Source organism: Ovis canadensis, chromosome 11 (assembly GCF_042477335.2).
Source record: "Ovis canadensis isolate MfBH-ARS-UI-01 breed Bighorn chromosome 11, ARS-UI_OviCan_v2, whole genome shotgun sequence".
In the NCBI taxonomy this organism is placed as follows: Eukaryota; Metazoa; Chordata; class Mammalia; order Artiodactyla; family Bovidae; genus Ovis; species Ovis canadensis.
Window position 1 is genome coordinate 53,661,379 of NC_091255.1, and position 7,337 is coordinate 53,668,715.

A 7,337-nucleotide genomic window follows, 5' to 3' on the forward strand; every position below is an offset into this window, starting at 1 on the left:
TGATCGGTCAGAATCAGTGCTCAAGGGGCCATGCCAGTCTGAGTTTGTTCCTTCTGAAAGTCCCTTCCAGCAATTTCTTCCCACCTCCTACTGACCAGAACGGGGTGACATGATTTACCCCTAACTGCAAGAAAACCTGGAGACTACAGTATTTTCTACTGGGCTTCCACTAAAAGTAGGGTTTTGTTAGTGAGAATCAAGGGGAGAGAGGACTTTGGTCTGTGAGCCAGCACTGTCTGCAGGAATACCAAGGAAGATTCCAATTGGCTCTGTGTGGTCATGTGGTCATTCTTGAACCAACCCACTAGGGCCCATGGACAGAGTTCTCCAGTTGGCTGGGCTACTTCAGGTGCTTGCCCCCTGCTGGAGAAGGCAGCCCTGGCGGCATCCTGTGGAACAGACTTTTCCATATGAAGGGGAGATATGCCCCCAGCTGAAGGGGATACTGGCTTGTAGTCTGAAGAGGGGATGCTGGGCAAATCAACAACATATGCCCATGACAGGAATTCTTCAGTATAGAAAGAAAATATACCAAAAAATAGCTTTAGAAAGAAAAAATAGCTTCAGGAATCTCCTTCCCCTGACATAATATATGCAAAGTTATATTGCAGGAACCAAATATAGCCATGCTGAGAAAAATGGTTTAGAAAGACATCCTGGTGCAAGTGAACTTGGAGTTCGGGTGTGAAGGAGCTGACAGCTAGAGAGGAGAAGGGAGGTTAAAAGCCCAGAAGGATAAGTGCTACGCAGAGGCCAGGAACAGAGCTGCCTGGGAGGGAAGGCAGGGCGGACAGCCCACCCTGCGGCGGTGGAAGCTGGAGCTCCTCCCTGCCTGTACCTGGGCCCCAGAAACCTGAAGGCTTCCCTTTCCTCCTGAGTCAGTGTCTGGCTTTCACACAGCCCTAATGAGCATCGTCTTGGCCTGGGAGGGTGGGCAAAGGGGAATGGGGAAGACCCCCAGTGCTAAGTTCCAGGGGAGAGGAGGGAGGTGGCTCTGATACGGGAGCAAGTGTCTAACACAGTTAAGTGACTGTGGTGGATTTCCCTGGTGAACCACTGGTGGTTCAGCAGGTAAGAATCTGCCTGCCAACGCAGGCGACATGAGTTTGACCCCCGGGCCAGGAAGATGCCACGTGCCGCAGAGCAAGTCCACGCGCCTGTGCTCCACAGCCCAGGAGCCATGACGATCAAAGTCCGCACGCCCTAGAGCCCAGGCTCTGCAACAAGAGAAGGCACCTCAATGAGAAGCCTGCGCACCACAGCTTGAGAAAAAGCCTGTGCAGCAAAGACGACCAGCACGGCCAAACACAAATAAATAATCTTTTCTTAAAAAGTGATTATGGGACTTCCCGGGTGGTCCAGTGGCTGACTTTGCCTTTCAAGGCAGCAGGTATGGGTTCAATTCCTCGTCAGGGAGCTAAGATTCTACAGGCCATAGATGGCTAAAAAACGAAAACATAAAACACACGCGATATTGTAACAAATTCAATAAAGACTTTAAAAATGGTCCACATCAAAAATCTAACATAAGAGAAGTGATTATATAGTCATATTCAAGGGCTATGCCAGTTACCAGACACATCCCAGGAGGCTTTGCTGGCAGCTCGACAATTCACTGTTAAACCTGGGATCTGGGGCCGGCTGGTGCGGCAGCAGGGCGAGGAGCCCAGGCACAGACAGCTGGGGTGGAAATCTTTAAGGATGAAAATGATGGGTAAGAAACTTGCTGTTTCCATGGAAACTGACTCTGGGAGGATGAGACATCGTCTAATGGGTAACCCGAGGGGAGAATGCCACCCACCACCAGGCTTTCACTGTGGGTGGCAAGCAGGCACCTCTGGAAGCCACCGTTTCAGCTGTGTTTGTGGGCTCTGTCCACCTCTGTCTGCATCCTCTTAGGGACATCACCATCTGGCAATGTGTGTGCCAGTTCACATCACTCTCCAAGGGACCTGGGGAGATACCCCCAATCAGAGAAGACCTGGCATGGCTTCCGCCACCCTGAGTTAGCTGTATGTAAGAGTATGGCAGAGTACTGGGTCATGGGACCTAGCTGGGGTAAATGCCACAGACAAGGGTTAGGACAAGCTGGCAAGCCGAGAATGCCCATGGCAGGGGTGAAATGGCATGAGCACTGGACTGGGAGCAGGGCACCTCCACACTGATTTCAGATCTGTTATATCACCAGCTAGCTGAGTGACCCCCTGGCAAGTCACTCTCTCCCAGAAGGTCCCTAAGACCCCATTCAGCTCCACTTTTCCTCTGTTCTTGGATTTGGAACCTGACAGTTTGGATCTCATCAGCCCCTCATCTCAGCACCATCCACCATGGCACAGGCTGTCCTCCCCTCAGAGACCAGCCCAGGCTCTTCTGAGGCTGTTGCAGAGGCTCTGAGGCAGGCAAGACGCTGCGGCGGCCCCCGTGCCCCAGGCCTTTGCTGCATGGGGCCACCTTGCCCCTGAGCTTGGGGTGTCTGAGCATGCAGACAGATGTTCCCATAGCTCCTGGTTGCCCCCGCATGCTCCCAGAGATGGGTTTCATAAGCTGCCTGTTGCAATTACGCTTCCATTTCCAATAGATGCTATTTTAATTGGACCTTTCCCTGGGATGAGTGTGAAGGAAAAAGCAATTTGTGGTGTGGGACTTTGGCTCTGGCCCTGAACATACACAGAAGGATTCAATTTTCTCTCTCCTACCCCTTCTTCTCCTTTCTTTCCCCTCCTCTCCATCTCCTCCCTCCTAGCCCTTCCACTCCTCCTCTGCCATCCCCATCCCATCCTCTTCATCCAGGAGGGGCAGCAGAGTGTCATGGGGGTCTCATGGGCAGGGAAGAGACCCTAAGAATCTTTCTGGCAGCAAGGAAAACAAAAGGGAAGCGGTTCAGGTACTGCTACCAGCTCCTGCAGGCTCTCTCAGAAGCACTGACAAATACTGGAAGGCTGTCAATTAAGGGAAAAGACCCCAAGTTCCTACAGTAAGACAGTGACTTCTGGCTTGTGTTTAGCCCATGCCTCCTCCAGAGGCCCCATCTTACGGCTCTGGGAGATGGTTTCCTCTTGGACACGTACTGTTCATTCCAGTTTCAATCAATATTCATTAAGTGTGTACTGTGTGCCGAGAGGCAGGGTACGAAGGCAGGCAGAGTCATGAGCCTGTTTGTTCTCTGGCACCATGTCTGGCCCCAGCAAGCCCTCAACCCCAAGCCTGAGCCCCAGTCACAGAGATACTCGTGCTTGATTCAGGATATAACCCTTTCACACGACTCCTTCTGCTGAGACTTTCCTCCCAGGCCGCATCTGGTCAAGTCATACAGCTAAGATTCAGCTCAAAGGCCCCTTCCTGTGTCTCAGATGAGTAGACACTAGCCGGTACCTACGGTAACAGAGTTGGTGTGTTTTACTGTTGTGAGTTAGACGTGCATGTTATTGCAGAGGAGTTTGGCAGACTATGGGGTTAGTTAGGTGGCTCAGTGGTAAAGAATTCACCTGCCGAGCAGGAGACGCAGGTTCGATCCCTGGGTCGGGAAGATCCCCTGGAGAAGGAAATGGCAACCCACTCCAGTATTCTTGCCTGGAGAATCCCGCCATGGAGCCTGGAAGGCTAAAGCCCATGGAGTTGCCAAGAGTCAGACATGACTAAGAAACTAGCCAACAACGAAGCAACATGGCAGACTGTACTATCCAAAGAAGGCCACACTCATGGTTTGACCCCTCCTACCTGTTCTTCTTAACACTGTGACCAACACCACCCCCTCTGAGAGGCAGTGGGGGCTTGTGCCTGCCACTGCCCAAGGAGCATGGAGGAACCGACGGTGTGGGACTTCTGAGGCTTGGCCATAAATAAGTACTGCTCCACCAGGCTCTTTCCCTTGGGCTGCTCACTCTTGGAACCCAGCCACCATGCTGTGAGGAAGCCCTGGCTGCGTGGAGAGGCCCCAAGAAGGTGTTCTAGTGGACAGCTTCAGCCAAGGAGTTCAGCAGATACCAAGCATCAGACCCGAGAGCGAATCGTCGGATGATTCCCTCCCCCAGCCCTGGAACCTCCCAGCCGAAGCCTTGGACATCACGGAGCATCCCAACCGTGCCGTCCTAGTCTTTAGAAACGGTGAGATAACAACTACTGGGCGTTGTTAAGTCCCTATGATTGTTTATTTCAAACTTTAAGCTCTTTATTTTGTATTGGAGTATAGCCGATTAACAACGTTGCGTTAGTTTCATATGAGCAGCAAAGGGACTCAGCCACACACATACATGTATCCGTTCTCCCCCTAACCCCTCTCCCATCCAGGCTGGCATGTAACACGGAGTCGAGTTCCACATGCTATACACAAGTTCCTTGACTGCTATCCATTTTGAACACAGCAGTGTTGTTTGCTCATTTTTAAATCTTTATGTATTCATTTGGCTGCACCAGGTCTTAGTTGCGGCATGCAGGATCTTCAGAACTAGATGTGGGATCTAGTTCTCTGACCGGGGACCAAACCCGGGTTCCCTTTATTGGGAGCACAGACTCTTAGCCACTGGACCACCAGGGAAGTCCCTAAGCCCCTATGTTTTGTGGTGACACATTATTTGAAACTAATGCAGGTGGGACCTTGTGAATCACATTTGTACTCCAAGGCCCAGCTCCATGACTGGATACATAGCGGGTGCCCAATGAGTGTTTACTGAATGAATGAATCCATGGACTTCAGCAGGTGACAATTCCAGTCTAACCTTTCAACCATCACTCCCACCTCTCCTACCTCCTCTCCCCAGAGTTCTGCTGTTCCTGGGGAACCTACGCAGTCCCAAGCCTGCCCTGGATGACACTGGAGCCCTGAATCGATAACCCCTGCAGCCCACTGCAGCTCCAGCAGTCCTTTAAGCTACTTGGAGTTGGAGCTGCTGGTGCTTGCAGCCCAGAGCATGCTCATTGATCCACGTGATTGATCGTCTTGTCCTCACCACAGTTCTAAGCAGGTCATTATTACCATCCCCATTTGACACACAAGGACACTGAAGCTGAAAGAGAGCATAAGCAAGTGATGGGTGTGGTGCGCTTAGTCGCTCAGTTGTGTCTGACTCTTTGCGATCCCATGGGTTGTAGACCATCAGGCTTCTCTGTCCATGGGATTCTCCAGCCAAGAATACTGGAGTGGGATGTTAAAAGGGTACAATGCTAGGGTTGAGCTTTTTTTTTCCCCTCCTTAAGTGAATATCCCAGGCCTTCTACATCTTTAGTTAACGGCTATTGCCTCCAAATAGATGATCTCAGAAAATTTGTTTCAATGTGTTTTCTCGTTCAAGAAGGTGGCCATGGTTTCCCATCCCAGAATTCTGCTCTGGGGGCTGCCTGCCAAGGGTCTCCCAGGGCCTCTGTGCTGAGCTCCCTGAAAGAGCCACTCCCTGCCACAGCAGTGAAGGAGGGGAAGAAACGGTTTCCTAGACACTGACTGTGTGCCCACCCAGGCATACTGCAACAAGAACTCAGACAACATGAAGGAGCATTCAGGACTTTCTCTTTAGAAGTTCACAACCACACGGAGAGAGGTCTGAGGGTCAGCAATGATTACTCTCTGTTCCTATGGAGGTCCCAGCTCCCCAACCCGTTGCCCCATCCTTGCACAGGCCCTGGTGTGAGAAACTCTTAGCAGAGCAGAGAAGTGACCAACTCAAGCTTTTACCAGATAAAAGTTTGATATCTGGGACTTCCCTGGTGGTCCAGTGGCTAAGACTCTGTGCTTCCAGTGCAGGGGGCTGGGTTTGATTCCTGGTCAGGAAATTGGATCCCTCACGCCACAGTTAAAGATCAAAGATCTCGTGTGCTGCAACTAAGACCTGGTGCAGCCAAAGACATTTTTTTTTTTAAGTTTATCTAACACTACTACAGATTTTGGCTGATCATGATAAAGGCTAATTTTGGAAAGGGATGGAGGACTCAGAATCCCAAACTGAAAGCCTGAGTAAAGTGCTGAGGATCATGAATGAATGAATATCTATTTCCCAATTCTCTGACACAAACTGGGTGTCCAACATTTCAGTTCAGTCCTGACTTCCAGATTTAACGTCAGACCCCACAGGTTAAGGGTTCTGTCTCACAGGCCTGCTCCCCACCTCAGATGCCAATTGCAATGGAGTGCCCAGGATACCGGCACTTCTATCCAGCTTGGCTGGAATGAGTCACAGAACTTTGGAAAATTCTGGACACAGTAGTGTCCCTGCCACCCCCCATCCACAGTTCCACCTCCCATGGTTTCAATTAACTCTGTTCAACCACAGTCTAAAATCATTAAATGGAAAATTCCAGAAACAAACAACTCGTAAGTTTACACTGCATGCAAAAAAAAAAAAAACAACCTGCCAGCAGGTGCCAAGAGAGGAGTGGAGCCAGAGGATCTGCCCAAGCTGTCTTAGGTGAAAGAATATGGGGCCACGGCCTTGGGTTGGGAGGGGGAAGAGGGGTGGCAGCGCCTTCCTTAGGCACAGCCCACACCGAGCGACTGTCCACCCAGGACTCAGCTCCACTGCAGGCTTCTTGAGCCTCGGAGCAGCAACCACTCCTCAGATGGGCCCTGAGCTGACGCACGAGAGCTGTGAGCGTAACAGGCAGCCCTCCCAGCAGCTCTCCCTCACTGCCTTTGACAGTCACAGGCTGATGGATGTTGCTGTTGTCTAGTCATTGACAAGACCTCTGAGATCCCATGGAACATAGCCTGCCAGGCTCCTCTGTCCAAGAGATTTTCCAGGCAAGAACACTGGAGTCGGTTGCCATGTCCTCCTCCAGGGGATCTTCCCAACCCAGGGATTGAACCCAAGTCTCCTGCACTGGCAACCCTTCAAATCCCCCATATCCAGGCTACAACCCAAGCCAGTTAAATCATAATGAATTGGGGTAAGACCCCCACACAGGTGTCTTTAAAAGGTCTGGAGAGGATTCCAACATGGAGCAAAAGTTGAGAGCCCACTGCCAGTGGTGCACAGGGAGGTGCACACAACGGAGGTTCCATGGTGGGGGGACTACCGATGGCACCCAAGGGGGCCAAGGACTGCAGAATCCTCTGCCGCCCCCCTTCCCTCGGCTCCAATATGCTTTATGACATGAACAGACGCAGAGAGAGGGGAAGGGGCTGACACCCCGGGGAGCATTTGCCGCGTCTGTCTGCAACACACCCACGTGCTGTGAGACTTAAAGTGAGGGGAGCCCTAGAAATTAGAATGAACTGAGATCTCAGAAGGTACTGCTGGCCATACCCTGAGAGCAACAGGGGCCAAGCCGCTGCTCAGCAGTAATTTCTATAAGGAAACAAACAATCTGAAGACGATTCCTCCTCTTGCAAACGCACCAGGCCTAAGGCA